The 22,949-nt window shown below is 40.3% G+C and overlaps 1 long non-coding RNA gene across 2 annotated transcripts; it reads right to left on the reverse strand.

The window, feature by feature from the left end:
- Positions 1–897: 897 nt before the first annotated feature.
- LOC141728602 (uncharacterized) lies at positions 898–21,494 on the reverse strand. Of its 2 annotated transcripts, none has more exons than XR_012579719.1 (4): positions 21,350–21,494; positions 20,795–20,930; positions 15,761–15,872; positions 898–1,041 (listed from the first exon to the last, which is right to left on the reverse strand). It is a non-coding gene; the product is annotated as an uncharacterized LOC141728602 (long non-coding RNA). The 2 variants fall into 2 exon arrangements; XR_012579718.1 differs by having other exon boundaries at positions 15,761–15,884.
- Positions 21,495–22,949: the final 1,455 nt, after the last annotated feature.

Below are 22,949 nucleotides of genomic sequence, written 5' to 3' on the forward strand. Positions count from 1 at the left end.
TCTCTCTACTGGGTCTCCCACTGGGTCACGGCCTCCTCCAGGCCTCCACCCACTCCGGCATGGGCACCTCCCCCACGGGCTGAGGGTGGATCTCTGCATTCCCTGTGGATCCCCATGGGCTGAGGGTGGATCTCTGCATTCCCTGTGGATCCCCACGGGCTGAGGGTGGATCTCTGCATTCCCTGTGGATCCCCATGGGCTGAGGGTGGATCTCTGCATTCCTCGTGGATCCTCACGGGCTGCAGGGACACAGCTGCCTCACCATGGTCTCACCGCAGCCTGCACAGGACTCTCAGCTCTGGAGCCTGGACCACCTCCTGCCCCTCCTTCTGCACTGACCTTGGTGTCTCCATGTTGTTTTCCCTCACAAGGTCTCACTTCCTTCTCTTCTCTGACTAGAAGTACCACTGTGTGACTTTGTTTTGATTTTCATCTTCAATATGTCATCACAGAGACATTACCAACATCTCTAATTGGCCCCGTTTTGGCCAGCAGCATGTCCATCTTCAGAGCCACCAAGGATTGGCTCTACTGGACGTGGTGGAAGCTTCCAGCAACTTCTTTCCCACTGCCAAAAACCAGACCATGCAAAAACAATACAGGTCTAGAGTGCACACAAAACATTCAAGACATTTTATTTTCTAAAAATAATTCCTATGGAACAAAAATATGCATATGGAATAAAATCTTTCAGAATCATTAAAGAGAAGCACTGCATGCCCAGGTTATATTTTTTTGAAATGGAAAAGAACGTGTTTTTCCTACAAAAACATTAGTTAGTAGCTGTCTTCATAGGACTTTTAAAACCTAGCAACTGGAATTGGCACTTGAAAATTACATTTATATATATAATTATAAACATACATGGAAATGAGAGATACTGGACAGCATGAAAAATCTGATGTATTATTTATTTATCAGCGTTGACAGTTGGCTCCCAAGGGAAATGGATGTGCTTAATTAATTAGATGCAGAAAAAGATGCACAAATTTGCATTCATCAATTGTTTTTAAGTGTTCTTCAGCATCATCAAAGCAAAACCTAGAAAGAAAGAAATACAGTGTGAGGCTTTCTAATGTTATATATGCGACTAGTTCTCCACAAATCTATTACATTAATGCATCTTTAAACTTAAAAAAAAAAATCAAACATATTTGCATCCAGCTAACAGGTTTTAATTGATACACAAGAATTGGACTATTGATGTAGTCTCAGCTTACTCAACTGTGTAATTTGTATGAAAACCCAAGATAATTTGTTCTGACACCATGATGCAGGGAAAAGCATTTATGAGACCAGTCGAAAAGACCTGTGTCATTCCAAGTGTCACATTTTCAAAACTAGCATCTGTAAGAGTCACTGAATTTTGTCTTCTTGCTCTGAATTGAAAGAGGGTTAATATTGCACGGTTGTATGCACCTGTTAATGATGAAATCTTTGCCCATTAACTGCACAGGAAGCAACAAACAATGACTTTGAATAATAATTGGTATGAAACATGGAATATTTATGTAAAAATATTTTGTCTTAAATAAGACAAGAAGAGGGATTTTTATGTATATTAAGGAAGGTAAAGACAGGAAATCAAGTTATACACAACAGAAACTAACAGAAAGACACTGACAACCAATAGGTGTTAATTCTAACTGTCCATATTTGTCTTCTAATTGCCAATTAAAACTTTCACAATGTATTTAACAGTCACTCTCTCCGTGTGTTTGAGTTGAGGAACAGAAAACAAAATAGATTTAAAAGTTAATGAAACAAAGTGAAATGGAGAAGATACCACAATGGATACAGCAAAGAATTAGGCTTTTTCACTGAAACCAGAAAGAGATTTCTCTTAATTACTTTTACGTGACCCCTTTTCCTTCCCTCCCCCCACCTCCCTTTTTATTTTTTTCATGGCACTCTTGTGCTGTCTGGAGCACTCAAGTTTTGCATAGAAACCACCTGTAGGCACTAGCTATCTCTGTCACTATTCACATGGTTCAAATTTCCTGGTATTATCCTTTGCTTTTCTCCTCTCCTACTCAGTCTTTCAATGCACAACCCCCCTCTATTTTTTTTTTTTTTTTTGCAAATAAAACCCCAACGAGTCAACCTCTTGTCCCTTTCAATTTCCTCCTCTACTAAGAGCAAATCTGCAGGATTATAGGGGAGAATTTGAGAAGAAATTAGAGTAAACAATGCTTTGGGGCCTATTTATGGAAAGGGAATAAGGAAGGAGAGGATGAATCAGCCCACATAAACTGAATCAGTTCCTCTCGCCTTTCTCAGCAGGCAGGTGCAATAGTGATTCATGAGCTTTTGGCCTAAGGGAGTCAGAGCAAAACTCGAATGCAACAGCCTGAAAAACCTACAGTTCTGCAAAATACCTGTGGGAAATACTTTGTTAAGAGGTGTCTCAAAAGTCAGTGTAATTGCTTGAAGTCAGTGAATTGCTTGTAATTGCTTGCTTAAAGAGGAAATTGCCATTCTTTAAGAACCATCCTGAAAAGCTTAGGGTTTTTGGTTTTTTTTCAAAACTAAAATTCATATATAAGCTAGACTTGGTTGGCATTTATTTTATTTAATCATGTATTCTGTAGTTCTCATTTCAGATTTTAGATTTGAGGGCAATTTCCTGTCGTAAGTATTTATTACTTTTTACCAGCTTTGCTAACTGAGTACATATATGCAATTTATTTTATCTTTTGAAGGTTCAGTTTAACACATAAGCAGTCTGTGATCTGTACTTAATTGAAATATATTGCACATCAAGATACATGGTAATTTGAAAATAAATTAAATGAAAATACAGGCTCATACTAGAAAATCTAAATTAATTCCTTGATATAAGGAAGGATTCCCAGACTGGAATAACTTTCTAAAGAAAACTAGTCAGAAGAACAGCAAAAGGAACAAAAGATTTCTTTTCAATAAAAAAAGAATAGAAAAAAATAAGAGCTACCCCAAAAGCTTGAATAAACCATTAAAGCACAAAGTTCTTCAGAGCACATTACCACTTAAAACAGCATTAGTATGTGGTGATTGGAAGGTAATAAATGTGGTGTCAAATTGTAAAGTAATGTCTAGGGAGAAAGAAATCAACAAAGTAAAACTTCCATACCAAACAAAATGGCTGAAATTATAAGAATGAGTAGAATTAGTAGATGGTAGATAACTGTGATATGATGAGAGGAAAAATAGCTTGGATACTGTAATGGAGAATCACTTGTTGCAGGTGTGTTAAGTGTTCTTGAAAGAAATAAATAATCCAATGAGCAACAGCAAACCCTGAAATCTTGGAAAATTATTTTATTAACAGTCTTTTCAAAAGTTTAATTGAATTAATTCCTGGTTGAAGGATAAAGCAAAAGGTAGGAATCAATGACAGGTTTTGTCAATAGAAGTCCCAGTTAGACCCTAGTGGCATCTATGCCTGGATTTAGTTTTGATTATACTGAGGTAGAAAAGGAACAAATAGTGAAGTGACTAAGTTTATTTACATATTATTCAAGCTTTGATATACATATAGAGTGATGAGCTCTACTCTTACTTTTCCCATTCAAAAATGAGATTCTAATAATATTGAAAATAGTTCTATGAAACAACCATAGTATTAATAAATAAATGTTAGGGATTATCAGAAAGCAAACAGTGAAAGACAAAAGAAAACATCATTACCACTGCTTAAATCTATAACACAAATACATCATTCTTATTAGATGTAACTATTAATCCTGTCCCACTATTAAGACATGAGAAAGATTAAAAAAATACAGTAAAATATCAAAATGACTGTCAAACCCCATGTGGCTTTCTGCAACACTAGGAAATGCAAGGTCTGATACTAAGGTAAGTAATGATGGTGTTGTCATTTATCCAATAATGCCTCATACTGTCAAAATGTTGAGCCTCAAATAAATGATTTCAGAATTATTTCATTCTATTTCATATAATTTCATCAGTGTATGAACTTCAGATTCCATGTAGCATCTATTGTTGAGGAAGGGTGTTTAAAGGAAGAGTGGCAGAAATAATTGTGAAATGAAAGTCCTACATCTTGTTTCATTTGGACAGGAGATTATCAGGGCCCTTTAATAGAGCAGATGCAGTTGGAAATTTTGAGAATTTAGTGCAATTTCTGAATGTTTTTAGGTATCTGATCCTGCTCTTACTATGCTGAAGATTGTCATGGGAAATGAGAAATAAAGCAAGGGAAAAATGATCTCTAAACATTCTCAGACAGAATGGGAAGGCGTCATGAAAACAGACAGAAAGATCTCAAATGAAAGTCAGAGATTTTACATTCAAGACTGCAAATCAATAGTGGATAGTTATGTGGGTTCTTGATAGATCTTAATCTCCATCTCTTCAGATCTTTCTAACTTGAAAATTAGCTCTATTAAACTGCAAAAATCCCACAAAAGGATTTGAGACTAAACTGATGGAAGGATAACATGATTAAATCATTGATTAACCTGAATGACTGCAGGAAATTGAGAAGGAAACTAGTGCTGAATGAAAAGAAACAAAACCCTTTAATTAGTGATCAAAGATAGAAATGTATCATGTGATTGCAATTTTGAGCCATGTATCTGCATGGAATTACTTCTTTAGTTCTTTGAAACTTAACTAGAGGATGCTGAATAAATACCTTCATAATCATACCCTTTTCAATAAAATTTTCAGCTGTTTTGTGTTGGTTGTGCCTGTGGATTTCAAACTCATTCAGGAGTATCATTCAGGGTGGAAAGTTTTAGAAAGATCATGGCAGCTAATGATCTTTCTAATCAGCTGATATTTACACAGTTATTTTAAAATGTCATAAAATCATAGACTGCACCACATTTCTGATTTTAAGACACTACACCATTTTGCAGTATAATCCATTCATTTCTGGATCCTGTGATCATTCAGAATTTCCAGGCTGAATTAGGGAAAAATAATGTCTTTTTTCTGAGGCCTTATGAACTTCTAAGAAAGAAGAAGAGAGATAACAAGTGCAAAATAAGATAACAAATACAGATATTTCATTCTTTCATATCAATGCAAAATAAAATTCAACTGTACCTAGACTTTTTAAGAAAAAAAATCTCATGAATCTGTAAACTTCATCATTTAAAATCACAGGACATTTTCATGGGTTGCAGACATCCAGGCCCCGGCAGCAGCAGCGGCTTCATGAGGGGAGCTGGGGCTGCCTCAGCTGGACACGGCCAGTTCCAGCCGGATCCAGCCAGATACAGCTGGTTCCAGCCAGTTCCAGCCGGTTCCAGCCGTTTCCAGCCGGATCCAGCCAGTTCCAGCCGGATCCAACCACCCACCACAGGGTGCGGCAGGGCCCCACACACACGGTGGGAGTGGCGCTGGGGAAAATATTTAAGAAATGGCAAAATTACCAGATGACAGAGAGAAGCAGGGTGAAAAATGGAAGAAACAACTTTGGGAGCACTAAGATGGAAGAAGAAAGAACTGGAGAAGATATTCCATGTGTTGGACTAGAGATCACCCTGCAGCCCATGGAGAGACCATGGTGAAGGAGGTGTTTCCCAGCAGCTGTGGAAGCACCCACACAGAGGCAGGGAAAAAGTGTGAGTGAAGGAGCTGTGTGAGCACAACCCTCATTCCCCATCCCCCTGTACCTCATGGGGTAGGGGAGGTAAAGGCCTTGGCAATGGAGTGAGATTGAGCCTTACAGGGGAAAAGAAAATGGTGGGATGGAGATGATGATTTAGTTTATCTTTGTTTCTCATTGTACAAATCATTTTTACTTCACAATAAATATAATTGCCCCCATATTGAGTCTGTTTTGCTGGTGGTAGTAACTGGCAAGTGGTTTCTCTGTATTTATCTCTAACCTTGAGCTTTTTCACCTTTCTTTCTACCCTCAACATCCTGTTGAGGAAGGGCAGTGAGAGATCACATGGGTGGGGGTCTGCCATGGCACTATACATGTGTCGAACCTGGTACATGTAAATGCCACATGCCACATGCCAAATCCACATGCCAAGTCCAAGCATGGCCATCTGTGAGGAAATAGCAAGATTAATCTTGAGATGTCACATATAAAATTTTAATTCACGTCTATATGTAGATGCAACTGACAATAAATTTCAAGAATTCTGAGAATTAAGTTTGGTGTGTGAAATACAAACTAAGGAGAACATGAAAAAATTGACTTTGATTATGACAATACAATGCAACCCTTAACATTTTCTCTTTCAAACTTCAAAATAAAAAGATGTGGGTAATATTTGTCTTATACTCAGGACACTCCATTTACATTTTCCAAGTAATTTTTCAAGTCTCTTGGGAAACATTTGAGTTTTAAGAATAAAAGTATTTCAGTTAGAGTTCTAGTGCAGTTATTTTAACTTGTTGATTTTAAGTTTTACTTTCTTTTGCTCTTAAGTACATGAAAGAGAAATATAAATTTAAAAAGTCATAAAAATTGGATAACATTCTATAACAATTCTATCAAGAAACAATGACAACCAGCAGCCATTATCATTTAACTAAAAATAATTGCAGTGTTAACATACTATAGATAAAGGCTTTTCATGTCATAAAGTGAGATGCTCCAATATTTTAGTATTATAGCTGTCCTGGGTTGACTATATGATGCTTTTATCCCCAATCGTCTCATTCTGTTTATGTTGAATAATAATAAGTTTTGTACCTTTAAGAGTGTTACAGAGAGTGAAGGGGGAGAGAGAAGAAGCGCGCAGTTTTGTTTTTCAGACACTGCACTCCTCCACATTCCTGCTCCTGACTGTGTTGTCTGCGGACAGACAGCGGGACAGAGAGCTCTTCTTTTGCTTTTTAGTTAGTGTTAGCTAGCTGAGGCAAAGAAGTTCCCTGGACTGTTTTTTCCCTTTTCTTTGGACCTCTTGGAACTGCTCTGGACTGAACACCCAGGAGAGCACCGGCAGCTGCAGCTGTGGCCCACCGGGTCGGCCCTGGCCTGCGACAATTCCAGCACTGAGAGACTGATCAGAGACTGAGTGAGCTGCTGCTTGAACCCAGGGTTTTTCTCAGTTTGTCATCTCTTTTAGAGTGGCAAGGGGTCTCATTGTTTTGATACTGTTTTGGTCTTATTGTTTAATAAACAGGGGGTTTTTTTCCACCTTTCTCCAAGGAGGTATTTTTCTTTCCTCCCGGACCAGTTGGGGGGAGGGGCCGATTGGATCTGCTTTTCCCACCGGAGCTCCTTTGGGGGGATTCTTCCCCAAATTTGCTCTAAACCTGGACAAATACATGAATTGGCGCCCAACGTGGGGCTGGAAAATGTGGAAAAAAGCCCTATTAATTGTGTGTCTGTGGTTGTTAAAGCAGTTAGTAGCTATGCTGCTTGAACCCCTGATGTCTCTGGTTGAGAACGCCTCTGTATGGCTCTGGGCTCTAGACCTTTTTGAGGTTTCAATACCTTTCTGGTCATTAGGATTATTGTCCTTAACAAGTAATTTTTACGGTAGAGGGGTACGGATTGGAATAGCTGTTGTGCTGGCCTTGGTGATAATGATTTATAAAGCGTTCAAAAAGATACTGACCTCTGTTTACAGCATGTATGGTTTATGGTTTCTTCATCCTACCCTGCATCCCAATTCCAGTGGTATGTTTTGGGAATTTATTAGTAACTACACTCAGTCTGTTAGAGGAGGAGCTAAGAATGAGACTTTCCAGCCTTCCCTTTCCCTCTTCTCCTTTGGATCGGTTATGTCACTTTTTGAGAATGTTCAGTTTCCCCTGAATGTTAAAGAGACCATCTTTCTGGTATTTAATTTGGTAAGTTTCCTCTATATGGTCTGCAGCTTCTCTAGAATGAGGGCTGAGATATCCAGAGGAGCTGGTGAGACCCCTGATCCAGAAGCAGATGCAGGCGTGAAAAATCCTGAGTGGGGTGGAGAATGGGAAAATATAGGCCAAACCCTGAAGGAATTTTCTGATCCTGTAGACTGGGATTTCCCACGGGAACAAATTCAGAACGCAGCAGAGGTGGGGAAATACCTAAAGGAGAAGTGCCATGACGATTCTAAGGAGAAAAGGCTAATTGCAATAAGCTGGGCCCTGGCCTATGCTTATCGCACTTTGTTAGATACTGTCGGGCAGCAGACAGAGGCAGGGGGGCAGGGAGATAAATCAGCTATCCCAGTCACTCAAGCTGTAGCCAACAGCCCAGGCTCAGAGCCAGCAGCTAGACCAGACAGTGAGCCTAAGCCAGCATCTAAACCCATGGCTGTTGCTACCAGTACTAGAAGTGGGAAACGCACGGAAAAAACTGATCGACCAGTGGATGATGATGATGATGATGGTGGTGATACAGGAGAAGGAACCTCAATGCCTCCTGACGTAAAATCAGGAGTCAAAGCAGCAGGTGCAAGATCAGACGCAAATATTGAGTCTTATTCCCTGAAGGACCTTCGTGGCCTAAGGAAGGACTACACTCGAAGGTCTGATGAATCCATAATTAGTTGGCTGGTCTGTCTCTGGGATGCTGCAGGCGAGGCTACAATTTTGGATGGCACTGAAGCCAGGCATTTGGGATCCCTGTCACAGGATACTGTCATAGACCAAGGAATGATGAGGGGGGCTAACTCTCAGAGCCTCTGGGAACGGGTCCTAAGAAGTGTAGCAGAAAGATACCTGTGTGCAGACGATCTCTATATGCAGCAGACTCAGTGGAAGACAATAGAGCAAGGGATCCAACGCCTGAGAGAAATGGCCGTGGTTGAGATTATCTTCTCAGATGATGTAACAACTAGGAACCCAGACTTAGTACCATGCACGTCTGTGATGTGGCGAAAACTCGTACGACTCGGGCCACAAGAATATGCCTCTGCCTTAGCCATCATGAAGAGGGATGAGAGGGGTGAGACTGTGCTTGACATGGCAAGGAAGCTCTGAGCATATGCAGATGCTGTACATGGCCCAACACATGCCAGAATCGCAGCGGTGGAAACACGTCTTCAAAAATTAGAGGACAAGATAGAGGAGGGTCACAAGAAACTGAGGGAGGAGATTAAAGAGAGCTTTCTCCAAATCTCGGCGGTACAGATCAGAGGTTCTGGTACCCAACGCAGACGTTCCCCAGACGGCGAGAGAAGGTACATCCCACGAGCTGAGCTGTGGTTCTATTTGCGTGATTGTGGAGAAGACATGAGGAGATGGCATAGACAACCTACCTCTGCTCTGGCACAACGGGTGAGACAACTGAAGATTCAGAGAGGAAGTTCCAAAAGGGAAGCAGCTCCAGTGGCCAGTAACCGAACTGTCACATATGATGATAATGACAATATTTTTGATCCCCTTGAAGGAACCTCCAAGACATATGCCCAGGGAAAGAAGGATAACCAGGCTTAGAGGGGCCCTGCCTCTAGCCAGGTAGAGGCTGGGGAAAACCGTGTTTTTTGGACTGTGTGGATTCGTTGGCCTGGCACATATGAACCACAAGAATACAAAGCTTTGGTTGACACTGGTGCACAATGCACATTAATCCCATCAAGACATGTGGGGACAGAGTCTGTTTCTATTGCTGGTGTGACAGGGGGATCACAGGATTTTACTCTGGTAGAAGCTGAGGTGAGCCTGACTGGAAATGAGTGGAAGAAACACTCTATTGTGACTGGCCCAGAGGCCCCATGTATTTTGGGCATAGACTACCTTCGAAGTGGGTATTTCAAAGACCCAAAGGGACTCAGATGGGCATTTGGAATAGCTGCTGTAGAGACAGAGGGTGTCAAGCAGTTGAACAGCTTGCCTGGACTGTCAGACAGCCCATCTGCAGTAGGTCTCCTGAAGGTGGAAGAGCAACGAGTGCCAATTGCCACCTCAACAGTGCACCGCCGACAGTACCGAACGAATCGAGATGCTGTGATCCCCATCCATAAGATGATCCGAGAGCTGGAGAGCCAAGGGGTGGTCAGCAAGACCCACTCACCCTTCAACAGCCCCATCTGGCCTGTGCGAAAATCTGAAGGAGAATGGAGATTGACTGTGGACTATCGTGCATTGAATGAAGTGACCCCACCCCTGAGCGCTGCTGTGCCGGACATGCTGGAACTCCAGTACGAGCTGGAGTCCAAGGCAGCAAGGTGGTACGCCACTATAGACATTGCCAATGCATTTTTCTCCATTCCTCTGGCAGCAGAATGCAGGCCTCAGTTTGCTTTCACCTGGAGAGGCGTGCAGTACACCTGGAACCGATTGCCCCAGGGGTGGAAGCACAGCCCCACCATCTGCCATGGACTGATCCAGGCTGCACTGGAAAAGGGTGAGGCTCCAGAACATCTGCAATATATTGATGACATCATTGTGTGGGGGAAGACAGCAGCAGAGGTGTTCGAGAAAGGGGAGAAAATTATCCAGATTCTCCTAAAAGCTGGCTTCGCCATCAAGAAGAACAAAGTCAAGGGACCTGCTCAAGAGATCCAGTTTCTGGGAGTGAAGTGGCAAGACGGACGGCGTCAGATTCCCACCGATGTCATCAACAAGATCACAGCAATGTCTCCACCCACCAATAAGAAAGAGACACAAGCTTTCCTAGGCGCCATAGGTTTTTTGAGGATGCATATTCCCGAATACAGTCAGATCGTGAGCCCTCTCTACCTGGTCACCCGTAAGAAGAACACTTTCCACTGGGGCCCAGAGCAGCAACAAGCCTTTGCACAGATCAAGCAGGAGATTGCTCATGCAGTAGCCCTTGGCCCAGTCAGGACAGGACCAGAGGTGAAGAATGTGCTCTACTCTGCAGCCGGGAACCATGGCTTGTCCTGGAGCCTTTGGCAGAAGGTGCCTGAGGAGACTCGGGGTCGACCACTGGGATTTTGGAGTCGAAGCTACAGAGGGTCTGAAGCCAACTATACTCCAACAGAGAAAGAAATCCTGGCTGCCTATGAAGGAGTCCAGGCTGCTTCGGAGGTAATAGGCACTGAAGCACAACTCCTCCTGGCACCCCGACTACCCGTGCTGGGGTGGATGTTCAAAGGCAAGGTTCCTTCCACTCACCATGCCACCAGTGCTACATGGAGCAAGTGGATTGCTCTCATCACTCAGCGCGCCCATATAGGTAAACTGAATCGCCCTGGGATTTTGGAGGTCATTATAAATTGGCCCGAAGGTGAAAACTTTGGTCTCTCTGATGAAGGGGAACAAGAAGAGACACGAGCTGAAGAAGCTCCACCATACAACCAACTGCCAGCAGAAGATACACAATACGCTCTCTTTACTGATGGGTCGTGCCGCATTGTGGGAATGAACCGGAAGTGGAAAGCAGCTGTATGGAGCCCCACACGGCAGGTGGCAGAGGCCACTGAAGGAGAAGGTGGATCAAGCCAACTTGCTGAACTCAAAGCTGTTCAACTGGCCCTGGACATTGCTGAGAGAGAGAAGTGGCCAAAGCTCTACCTTTATACTGATTCATGGATGGTAGCCAATGCTCTGTGGGGATGGCTGGAGAGGTGGAAAAAGGCTAACTGGCAACGTAGAGGAAAGCCAATTTGGGCTGCTGAAGAGTGGAAAGACATTGCTACCAGGGTAGGGAAGCTGCCTGTGAAGGTCCGCCATGTAGATGCCCATGTACCCAAGAGTAGAGCTAATGAGGAGCACCAAAACAATGATCAGGTAGACCAAGCCGCAAAGATAGGGGTGTCCAAAATAGACCTAGATTGGGAACATAAAGGAGAGTTATTCTTAGCTCGGTGGGCCCATGATGCCTCAGGCCACCAGGGCAGAGATGCCACCTATAAGTGGGCACGAGACCGAGGGGTGGATCTAACCATGGACAGTATCTCTCAGGTTATCCATGACTGTGAGACGTGTGCCGCCATCAAGCAGGCCAAGCGACTGAAGCCCCTCTGGTACGGTGGGCGGTGGTCCAAGTACAAGTATGGGGAGGCCTGGCAGATTGACTACATCACACTGCCCCAGACACGCCAGGGCAAGCGCTACGTGCTGACCATGGTGGAGGCCACCACTGGATGGCTGGAAACCTACCCTGTGCCTCATGCTACAGCCCGGAACACCATCCTGGGCCTGGAAAAGCAAGTTCTGTGGAGACATGGCACCCCTGAGAGGATTGAGTCAGACAATGGGACTCATTTCAAGAACAGCCTTGTCAACACCTGGGCTAGGGAACATGGCATTGAGTGGGTGTACCATATCCCCTACCATGCACCAGCTGCAGGCAAAGTGGAGAGGTACAATGGACTGTTAAAAACCACATTGAAAGCATTAGGTGGGGGATCTTTCAAGAACTGGGATCAGCATCTGGCAAAGGCCACCTGGTTAGTTAACACCCGAGGCTCTACTAACCGAGTCGGCCCTGCCCAATCTGAGCCTTTGCAGAGAGTAGATGGAGACAAAGTCCCAGTGGTACATGTCAGAGGTTTGTTAGGGAAGACTGTGTGGATCAATTCTGCCTCGAGTACAGACAAACCCATTCGTGGGGTTGTCTTTGCTCAGGGACCAGGTTGCACGTGGTGGATAATGCAAAAAGATGGAAGAACACGATGTGTACCTCAGGGAGACCTGATTGTTGGATAAAACCTGTATAAATATCACTGTTTCCTGAATGTTATTACCATTGTCTGTGTATAGTTGTATAATGGATGTATCATGTATGTACTTGTAGAGTTAGAATTTATATTAGTTTTAGTAGTAAGCAGACGATATGGGGATAAGGGGTGGAATGTCCTGGGTTGACTATATGATGCTTTTATCCCCAATCGTCTCATTCTGTTTATGTTGAATAATAATAAGTTTTGTACCTTTAAGAGTGTTACAGAGAGTGAAGGGGGAGAGAGAAGAAGCGCGCAGTTTTGTTTTTCAGACACTGCACTCCTCCACATTCCTGCTCCTGACTGTGTTGTCTGCGGACAGACAGCGGGACAGAGAGCTCTTCTTTTGCTTTTTAGTTAGTGTTAGCTAGCTGAGGCAAAGAAGTTCCCTGGACTGTTTTTTCCCTTTTCTTTGGACCTCTTGGAACTGCTCTGGACTGAACACCCAGGAGAGCACCGGCAGCTGCAGCTGTGGCCCACCGGGTCGGCCCTGGCCTGCGACAATTCCAGCACTGAGAGACTGATCAGAGACTGAGTGAGCTGCTGCTTGAACCCGGGGTTTTTCTCAGTTTGTCATCTCTTTTAGAGTGGCAAGGGGTCTCATTGTTTTGATACTGTTTTGGTCTTATTGTTTAATAAACAGGGGGTTTTTTTCCACCTTTCTCCAAGGAGGTATTTTTCTTTCCTCCCGGACCAGTTGGGGGGAGGGGCCGATTGGATCTGCTTTTCCCACCGGAGCTCCTTTGGGGGGATTCTTCCCCAAATTTGCTCTAAACCTGGACAAATACCATTAACTTTAAAAGCATTAGACTCTATGGCAATTATTTTCCATGTGACAGATAGTTGCATTTTGCTGTTGGATCCTTTGGAGGAGCACATTTTAGATTGTAAAATCATTTTGGAGCCTATTAAAAGCTATTACATAGAACAAATATTATTAAAATCATATCAAGATTATGGCTGCAGTTGAGAGAACAAAATATAGAAGTTTAAGGATTCCCATGAGTGTAATTACCTTCATATGGGGTGAATGTAAAAAAACCTGAGTGGAAGAAAAGTGATTCCATCTCAATTCAAAATGTAAATGGTGAGAAGCCCTTTTGGTCTCCCATGGATGATAATAATTATATTTAAAGTTAATTTCAATCAGAAATCACATTTTCAATCTAATTTATTTTTTAATAAATGCTGATGCTATCATGATGAGGGTCTAACATAAATCCTTGAATCACGTGATATATCCCCATGTAGTTACTGGTACTCCAGTTACTTATTACTGGTACAACAACCAGAAAAACAATCCTAATATCTATTAGTTTGAAATATGACCTTTTAATTTTCATTTCCATAGACAGCAAAGGTCTTGAAGAGACAGTTTTATTTGCATCTTTACTTATTGTGAGCTATATACAGACAACATACACAGATGTAAATATGCCAATAATCTTTATTCATCTTTCATTTGTTATTGAATATAGTAACATGCTCAAACAAAATGAAGAAAAAACTGAAAAAAATATAATTTCAACTATTTTGTGATCATGAAGAAAGCAAGTATGCAAAAAATAGCCATTTCCACATGGGAGGTGCGAGAAATGCAATGGCCAATATTTTTCCTTCTGACTCAGTAGCGGGCTAACGGATCAGCATACTTAGATAACACACCTCATTCTGCTGGTTAACTAACACTGTGCCAGCAGCTATTCTGTCTTCCCAAGACTAAAGGCAACCAAACTGTCTCTGCTCACTCTCCAGAATATCTGGATTTTTGGGAATGTTTCCTTCCCTATGTTAACTCTCAAATTTTGCAAAAAAACATCTGGGAAGATTGCCTGGAAAGACTCAAGCCAAAAGTGTGTCAGTAGTCATTCCAGAAATATTGTAGTACTGAGAAGTGTACCTGGAAATGCTTAACTGACTAATATAGACATAAATTGTTCTTCTATAAGGTACCTACAAACTTGCTAAGTGTTCTGACTGCCTGTCATTATAACCTGTGCCCTAGATTTTGCACTGATAGGTAGCTCTGTGAGAACAGATATGGCCTGGGCATTCAGTATCCATGGATTCTGAACTCCAGAGATTCTCACAGGTTTCACTTCTACTAAGTGACCTAAGGAACAGGCACTGTGATTGATGCCTGCCAAATTTTTCCTTTCTTATCCCTGTCTGTGAGAAATAGAGTGGGATATGCTTTTTGAATTTGTTTGTTTGTTTGTTTACTTGTATATTCATTCATTTTCTGATATGCATTAAGGATATAATATGCATGAGAAAAAAGATTTCTGGGTCAGTGGGAGTCATTCTCTGCCTTGCTGTCAGATGGCATCAACTACTGAGAAGTTTTCTATTTTGCAGAAGAAAGTTATGCTCTCACTATTCTGTGTTCTGAAGCTGTACGTGGTGGTACCCAACACACAAAGTTAATCGTGCTATACCTTTAATGGATCTTTTGATATAAGTGCTTCTGAGTACAGGAAAAAGAAGGTTTAGTGAATATATACTTCGATGACTTTCCACCACTTCTAAATTTTTTATGAACAACAAGAAGTCTTCCCTCATTCCTTGATAGCTCTTTAAAAACAATTTTGATACCAGTCTTGGTTTGGCTTTGAGATCAAGTTTAGATGCTTTGAATAAAAAATTTTTGCCATACTTGAAAAATCTCTTTCTTTATACTGTAAACACATTCACACATCTCATCCCACTCCCTCTTTCTTCCCCCCAAAAATTGAATACTCCTTATTCAATTTCTTGACTAATGCCCACATCCTGTAACTTTATGAGCATGGACAATTAATAGTATTTTTCAGATTTTTACTCAAGACACTAGTCCCTATAGATAATGAGTTTTCTAGCAATAACCCTTTGAAACTCAGGGAGGAACTTCTACTCTTCTAGAATAAACTGTCTGCCTGGAAGGAATGCCTTTGAAGTTTTCAGCAGGGAGGTCTTGACATAAGTCTGCAGTCTCAGCATTTGGGTAAAAAAGGAAAAGCCCCCAGATCCACAATTGGAACCATTCTTCAATGTATTCAAATTACAGTTTGAGTAAAACCCTCAATTTTGAAATATTTTCTATTTTTATACTTGCAAACCAGAATTATTCACTGAACTGATTTCAGCCATAATTGAATGACCCCACAAGAAAAATAGCTTCTCAGAATCATCAGCACTTCAGATTAGCTTTCTGGCATCATTGCAGTTTCTTCACTCACAGATTTGGACTTGCAGAAAGCACCTCGGGAGAGCTGATACCAAGAGGCAGGAAGTTTACTGCACATTTGCACATTCCAAATGTCCAATCCTGCAGAGTGAGGTCACTGAGTCCTGGAAAGACATCTAAGAGAATTAAGCTGGTCTCATAAACTGACATCATCTGAGAAGAATTAGAGAAAGATGTACAGGAAAAATAAAGCCATTAGTATTATAGAAAAGCCACATAACGCAAATAAAAACAAGCATCTAAAATGCCTGCAGGCAGCTCAAATGATAGGCTGAGAGATGCTTTTATAATTATCTATGGGATGGTTTTTGTTTAATTATGACTTCATCAAGTTGAAAGCTAGCATCAGTATGAAAAGCAGTAGGAAGCCAATTTTAAATGTTCAGCTTAGGAAGCTGAGAAATAATGTCAGAATCAACAGCTTAAGCCTGACAAAATCATACAGACTGAAGGAATTCAAAATGGGTCATGCACTTCAAGTGACCTCCACAGAACCCTGTGTATTATATATGTACTATATGGCACAGGGACAAGTTGGTGGAGATTTTTTTGTTTTGTTTTGTTTTTCTTATACACTACACTGTATTTATGAATTTAAAACAGGAAATTGCTTAGGACAAATACATTCACAAAATATCCATGTCATTGGGTTTATCATAAAAAAGGAAAGAGAACTTTATTCTCCAATCTGAACAACACAGCCATTATTTTCCTTGTTACTTTGTAGCCTAATACAATTAAAACCACATTATATTGGTGCAGCAAATCAGTTTCTTTTATATACAGAACAACTTTATTTATAAAATGAAACTAATCTGAAGGCAAACAAAAGAGACACTGAGATTGTGGCAGTGTTGAAAACAGGGGGAAGCGTCTGTACAATATTTGAACAAATTTTCACCTCTTCTGAAATCTTTATCTTAATTCTAACATAGAGAGATTTGGATGAGATTTTTCATATCTTTTCACATCAGACAGACCATGATATAGTCTTGGATCAGTTAGAACTGAATGGTTGACACAGTTAGGATTAAATCCAAACAAGGTGGACTGAATGGAGCCTCTGTGGTGATAATGTGCAGTTCTTTTAAAGTGCCTGCTGAGATGATCTTTGTGAAGGATATTCTCTAAATGTGAAATATAAACATTGTCAGAGACATGGAAAGTATCCATTGGCTTTAAAGATGTTCAGAGTACAAAAGACCTTCTTTTCCACTTTCCTGATAAATTGAATCTTAGTGTCAGCAAGGTGATACAGAACATTTATGTAGAAAGCCCTGGCAGGTAGAATCAGCTTTAGGTAGAAGACACAACCATTGATTCTTCAGAGATCTGAAACAAATTCCTCTTGCAGTGTGGCATCTATCACCACAGTCAGGGAAGAGTGAAGCATCAAATAAGTAGACCTCTAATATCATAGACTGAGATTGGGCTTCACAAAATAGCCATGGCCAATAAGGCTGTTCTGCGCCTTGGGTCTGCATGCTGCTGATAGCAGGATAAGACATGACCTAAAGTTTCCAGCATCTTCTCTCATCCTTTGAAATGGTGTTAGAGAAAGCAATTACACTGGCTGTTTTACACTTTCCTTGGTAAACTCTGCAATCTGGGTGGAGAGCAGAGTGTTGCTCTGCTTGCTAAATTATATCTTGAAGAAAAGCAGATGAATCTAAAGGATTAAGTTAGTTAACAGCCATTCAGAAAAGAATAAACCTAAACACTTAGATTTAGTAATGAAGACTTAGATTAAGTAATGAATAATTTTTATAAACGCTGAAAAGGTAAAAGTAATTTTTTTTCTATTGGTAGTGTGACTTTAGATCACAGTCTTGAGAAACCTCCTTCTAAAGATAAATAGAAAATAGTTTTGGAAGAAAAGCACTGAAAACTCATTGATAACATTCCCAGAAAATGTTACATTTTGGAAGTGGAATGACATATGAAATCTGAAATAGTGAACTACATCAGTAAACTACATCATAAAAATAACTATATCAGTAAATCACAAATCAAAGCTTTTTTCCTTAGAACTGTGAAAAAAAAATAAATAAAAAGATAGCACTGTCACTTCATATACGGACATTTTTTAAATGCTGTTGGAAGAAAGATATTCACTGCTGGCTCATGAAAAAATGGATGAGAAACCCCAACCAAGAATAGCTAATCACATTAAAAATAAATGGACAAATAAATAATCATTTCAATCTGAAGGTTTGTGGGATAGGCAGTTTGTATAAACACACTCAGGTTTTTTGAGTCCTTCTCATACTATAATCTCTACATTTCTTATGCATTACAATTTAATTTATAAGCTATAAAAATATTTTAATTCCAGATATTTTTTGGAATCTCAAGCAGGGGTTTTTGATTTTATTAGTATCACTATATATTATTAGTATTATGTACATAGTATTCCTTATTGTTAAGACTGTTTATTCCAAAATGATTTGTAGCAATGTATCCAGGGTGGCTCCAATTCCCGTTCATCAATATTTGCTATCACATGAAAGAGAATAATTTCTCAACACTCCTGGTATGGGGACAGTTACTCTCATTCATTTGAGAGACTAAAGAATGTATGGAACAATGTTAGCTAGATTTACTTGATTTCTGAGAAGTTTCTTGAAAGCCTCTTTCTCCCTTTCTTCGCCTTCTCTCTGAATTTTCCACTTCATTCTTTTAAGACAGCTGGACAAAGTGAGGATAAGCTGATAAAAAAAAATTAGTAATCTGTGTAAGAGTGGGAAAAGAATGTACATGAGCTCCAATACCTATCTACTTTTTCAAATGGCCTTTTCATCCAGACTGGTGCTGCGTAGAACAGGAGGAGGCAGTGCTGCCTCACATCTCTGAAACATTTCACTTTGATGTTAGTGAACCATCCTGTTGTATTGGCACACACACCCCTAAATTTCTCAGTGCAGATCTAACCCAGACTAGAAAAGCAGTTTTTCTCATTTTGAAATTGATATCTGATGGCTGATAAACTGAATAATTCTTTAGAATCCACTGATCATGTTGAATAGTTTTAAAATAACTGCATAAGAATTTAAGCATGTAGTATGTACATGTCAGTCCTTAAATTTAAGAACCTGCCTGCAAATCATGGCCTTGGGTCTGTAGTAGTAACCTATGCAATAGAGGTTCAGTTCTACTGGAAGTGTAATCTGCAATTTATGTACTCCAGTTCTGTATGGACAGGAGTTATGGAGAGCATATGTTTTACATAGTAAGACATAAGGCTACAGTTATCATGGCTATTGAAAATAAAACCAAATTTTCTGCTCTCTATTCACATTATTGTAAATGACATAGATTTCCAGTTAATCCAATAGTTTTGCAGTGGTTTTACTCTATCATGAAATGAAAGAGCCTCCAAAAGTTAATTCTTCTGTCTTGTAGGATGGTTTTACAGAATTGGATAAATACCAGAATTGGAGCTTTGTTAATTTCAGCTGCGTTACTTCTGGTTTACATCTATGCAACCAAGTAGAGAAACTGAGATGTAGATAGTTTTTAAAATAATATCTAAGAAGTACTGGGTATAAAAAAGAAATCACATAAATTGAGTGTTTTCATATGTAGTCATTGAGAGAAGTTTTAGTAATGCAATGTATTAATTCATCATTTCAAGTTTGAAAAAATCCAACACCCAACTGAAAAGATATTATAATTTCTATTTGCTCTGAATGGTTATTTTTTACTAATTTGGGAGTTTACTAATTTGAGGCTCATTATACAGAAGCACAAAGCAAACCACTATAGCATAACATTATATGATTTTTTAGAATATTCCTAGCATGGCAGAAGTGCTCTGCAAGGTATTTGCAGGAAATTGTTGCCTTTCCTTGTGATGACTAGGGAGGTTACATAGAACAGAGGCTAGACAGAGTTAAAGGAATAAAGTAGTATTTATTAAAAAGGCCTTCAGAGGATACACCTTGGGCAGTACAAGAGCCCAGCCGGGGCTGTGCTCATGATGGAGGATGGGTCACGACTTTTCACACTTTCCTAAAGTTGGTCCATTTGCATATCAGGGTTAATTGTCCAATTACAGCTTCAGGTAATTGAATCACATTCTCCTAGTTTACCTTTTGTTAATACTTTTTGGAGACTGAACCTCTGATGGTTCTCAGACTGGAAAATTATTGTTTTGTCTGAATAAACTGTGAGGAGAACTTGCAATTTATATGAAGTTCAAATTATACACAAATGTAATACAGAATCTGAAAAATATGAAAGCTAAAACTGAAGGCATCACTTGTTCATCATCAGACTTCAGGCTGATTTTACAATTTAAAATAGGCCCCTTTTTAAAAATACATTCCATTGCAGATTTTCATTTTATTTTGCCTTGTATAAAGTTGCCATTATTTCTTTTGTTGTGATGACTATTATACTGTAGCATTAGCAGAGAAACCGAAGGAGTTGGAGTTTCCTAATTCCATTAAGTTTGTTTGATTCTATTGCCTGATTTATAGGGCACTAACAACTTTCTTGCACCTCTCTTTGCAAATGCAGCCTTTTTCACTACTTATACAGTCTGGCAAGTGAGGAATACAAACTTACACTCCCTACTTGACTGCAAACCATTACTGTGAGTTCAATTTCTGCTCACTTAGGAATCAAGCTGTTCACTTAAGAATCTCTAAATACCAGCATGAACAAAACAATGCCTTGGAACCAGCAGCTAAACCAGTTTGTACAACTTGAGAACTTTCTGACTGATGGATTTTATACCCATATTATCTAACTCCATATGCACACAATTCCCATCTCAAATTATATGTTTTAACATATGAAACAGTACAAATAATCCAAACTTTAAAATAACAGTTGTTTTAAGTCAGAATATTGTAAAAATATACTTGTGGCAGAACATGGTAGGTATTTGTCAATATGTTTAGGCAATCAATGAAGACTCCACTAATGTGTTTGCACTGCACAGGTTCTTACCTCCTTGAGTGTTCCTGTGAGGATCAGAAGGACTGTGAAAAATCTGTCACTGAGTTGCTCAGACATTTACCTGGAGCTCTGACAGCCTCTAGTCTGTTTCTCCTGATGCCACTGTTCTCCCGGACTGATCTGTACAAATCATGTTACCTTCCTGGGCAACAGTTCCACCCTTCTGGCAGCCGGACAGAATTACTGCAGTCACATGCCTGAAGGAAAATATTACTAAATGTGACAAGGACATAGTCTAAGGCTATAAGATTTGTTTTTATTTTTTAAAGCAATAGTCTTTAATTATTTTTAACTACATTGTATATGCTATTTTTGAGGTTGATATTCTGTACTGGTTTAACACTTTTTTCTAATTTTCTGGCACACTCTCAAGAGTTGAAGTCTCTGGATATACCCCTCCGATAAATCCTAACTGTCATTAAAACCTCTGCAATGGTAAAAAGTCTCAACAAAACCAGCAAATTCCAAAACACCACCAAAAATTTAGAAGTTTAAAAACAAAACCTCAGAGGTGGGCAGCTTATCTCTATGAGAATATTTGAATGTCCTTAATGCTGACTGTGCAATGGAATCAACAGAAGGAAAAGTTTCTGCTATTTAAAAGCTGTTTGTTTACCTTCAATGTAATTCTAGTTAGACATGCCACCCTAGTAGATCAGTGACTCCAGTACTTCTACCCAAGACCATGATCTGACAAAACAGGCCTGAGAAAACAAAATTTGATCACGAAAAATTTTATAGTGGTTATAATTTCCACTGGACAAGTCCTTGGAAAACTCTGCTATTTGTGCCAGCTGTAACTAAATGCGCATGAACTGAAAATGAGCTGCCAGGTGGCTGGAAACATAGCTTTTACAAAAACAGAGGCTGCACTGTGCAGAAAAGTACTTTGCACTAAAGGCTGTAGCAAAATGTGATTATTTTGAAATTTATTATATAATATCAGTTAAAGCAATTATAGTCAATTTAGACAAAGACAAGAGCAACAAAATTAAAGTTGACGCATAATATCAAATAAAGGCGTTTAACCAGAGTAAATTCTTTGTACATAATTTTAGAGATGCATTATTCTTGTGGTTATTACAATGTTATATCCCAAACAGAATAGATGCCAGCTTGTGACATTCATTTCAGCACCAAGGTAACAAAAGGAAAGCAGTAGATTCTCTGCCAAGTCCCTGCCTAGTCTCACTCCAGTAAAAGAGAGTAAATTGATGCAGTTTTCAAACACTTTTGATGGTGTTACAGGAGAAGTAGGTAGGCTCTGCTTATTGCTTTCAACTTCCCTTTTCATTGAAATCAGCAAGAAGATTATGCTGGTTTATTGTTCTTTAGCTTCTAGAAACTAGGAAAGACATTTTTCTCACTGGATTCGTCTTTGCTCAGGGCATATTGCATAGACACAGCCAGTAAAGCTCATTTCATGCATGCAACAGCCAAATATACCTTTAATGAAGACACCTCAAAACACTAGATACAAGAAAGTGTCAGCTTCAGGCACATAGCGTGACTGCAGCTGAGACTCAGAAATTAGTGCCAATTTTTTTTTTTTGCAACATATTCACAAGAAGCTAAGTCTAACACCAAGACGTGGAAGAACCTCTCTGCAAGACAGTCTGGTAGTTTTTGCTATAATTTTTTAACATTTGCTGTGATTTCTGAGAAGGTTTTTATTTAGGTGACTACTACTGCTGTATAAAAACAGATTGCGTTACCCCTGAGGCAGGGGCCTGAAGCAGGGAGCTAGACAAACTCAGGGAAACATATCAGGTCCCATACACTGTTATTCCCACTGCACTGTGAAGCCTCTGTCTCCGTGGGTGCTGTTCTCCAAAGATGCAGGCTATGTCTGCCGCCAGCAGTGCCTTTTCTCTCTACCAGGCCAGGTTTTCAGTAGTGCATCCCAAGTTACTTTGAACTCACTGGAAATCCAGAGACACTCACAGAGTAAAGACTTTGCATTTGGATGCTGGCAGATACCCAGCAGAATGTAGGACCTCAGCAGCCACCCTCTCTCCTTGCTGGTGATGCTCTCCCTTAGCCAGCAGGACCCACCATGCCAGGCGAGCTCAGCAAGGAGGGGAGGCAGCTCTGTTCTGGCATTGGTAATGGACTTGCCAGAGCTGGTAACTCAAAGCTGCAAGGCACTTCTGATTTGCTCCCATCTCCTGCCAAATTCTGCTGAAGCTGGAATCAGACCCTGCTTTGAACATGGT

The sequence above is a fragment of the Zonotrichia albicollis genome, chromosome 3 (genome assembly GCF_047830755.1).
Source record: "Zonotrichia albicollis isolate bZonAlb1 chromosome 3, bZonAlb1.hap1, whole genome shotgun sequence".
NCBI classification, from domain to species: Eukaryota; Metazoa; Chordata; class Aves; order Passeriformes; family Passerellidae; genus Zonotrichia; species Zonotrichia albicollis.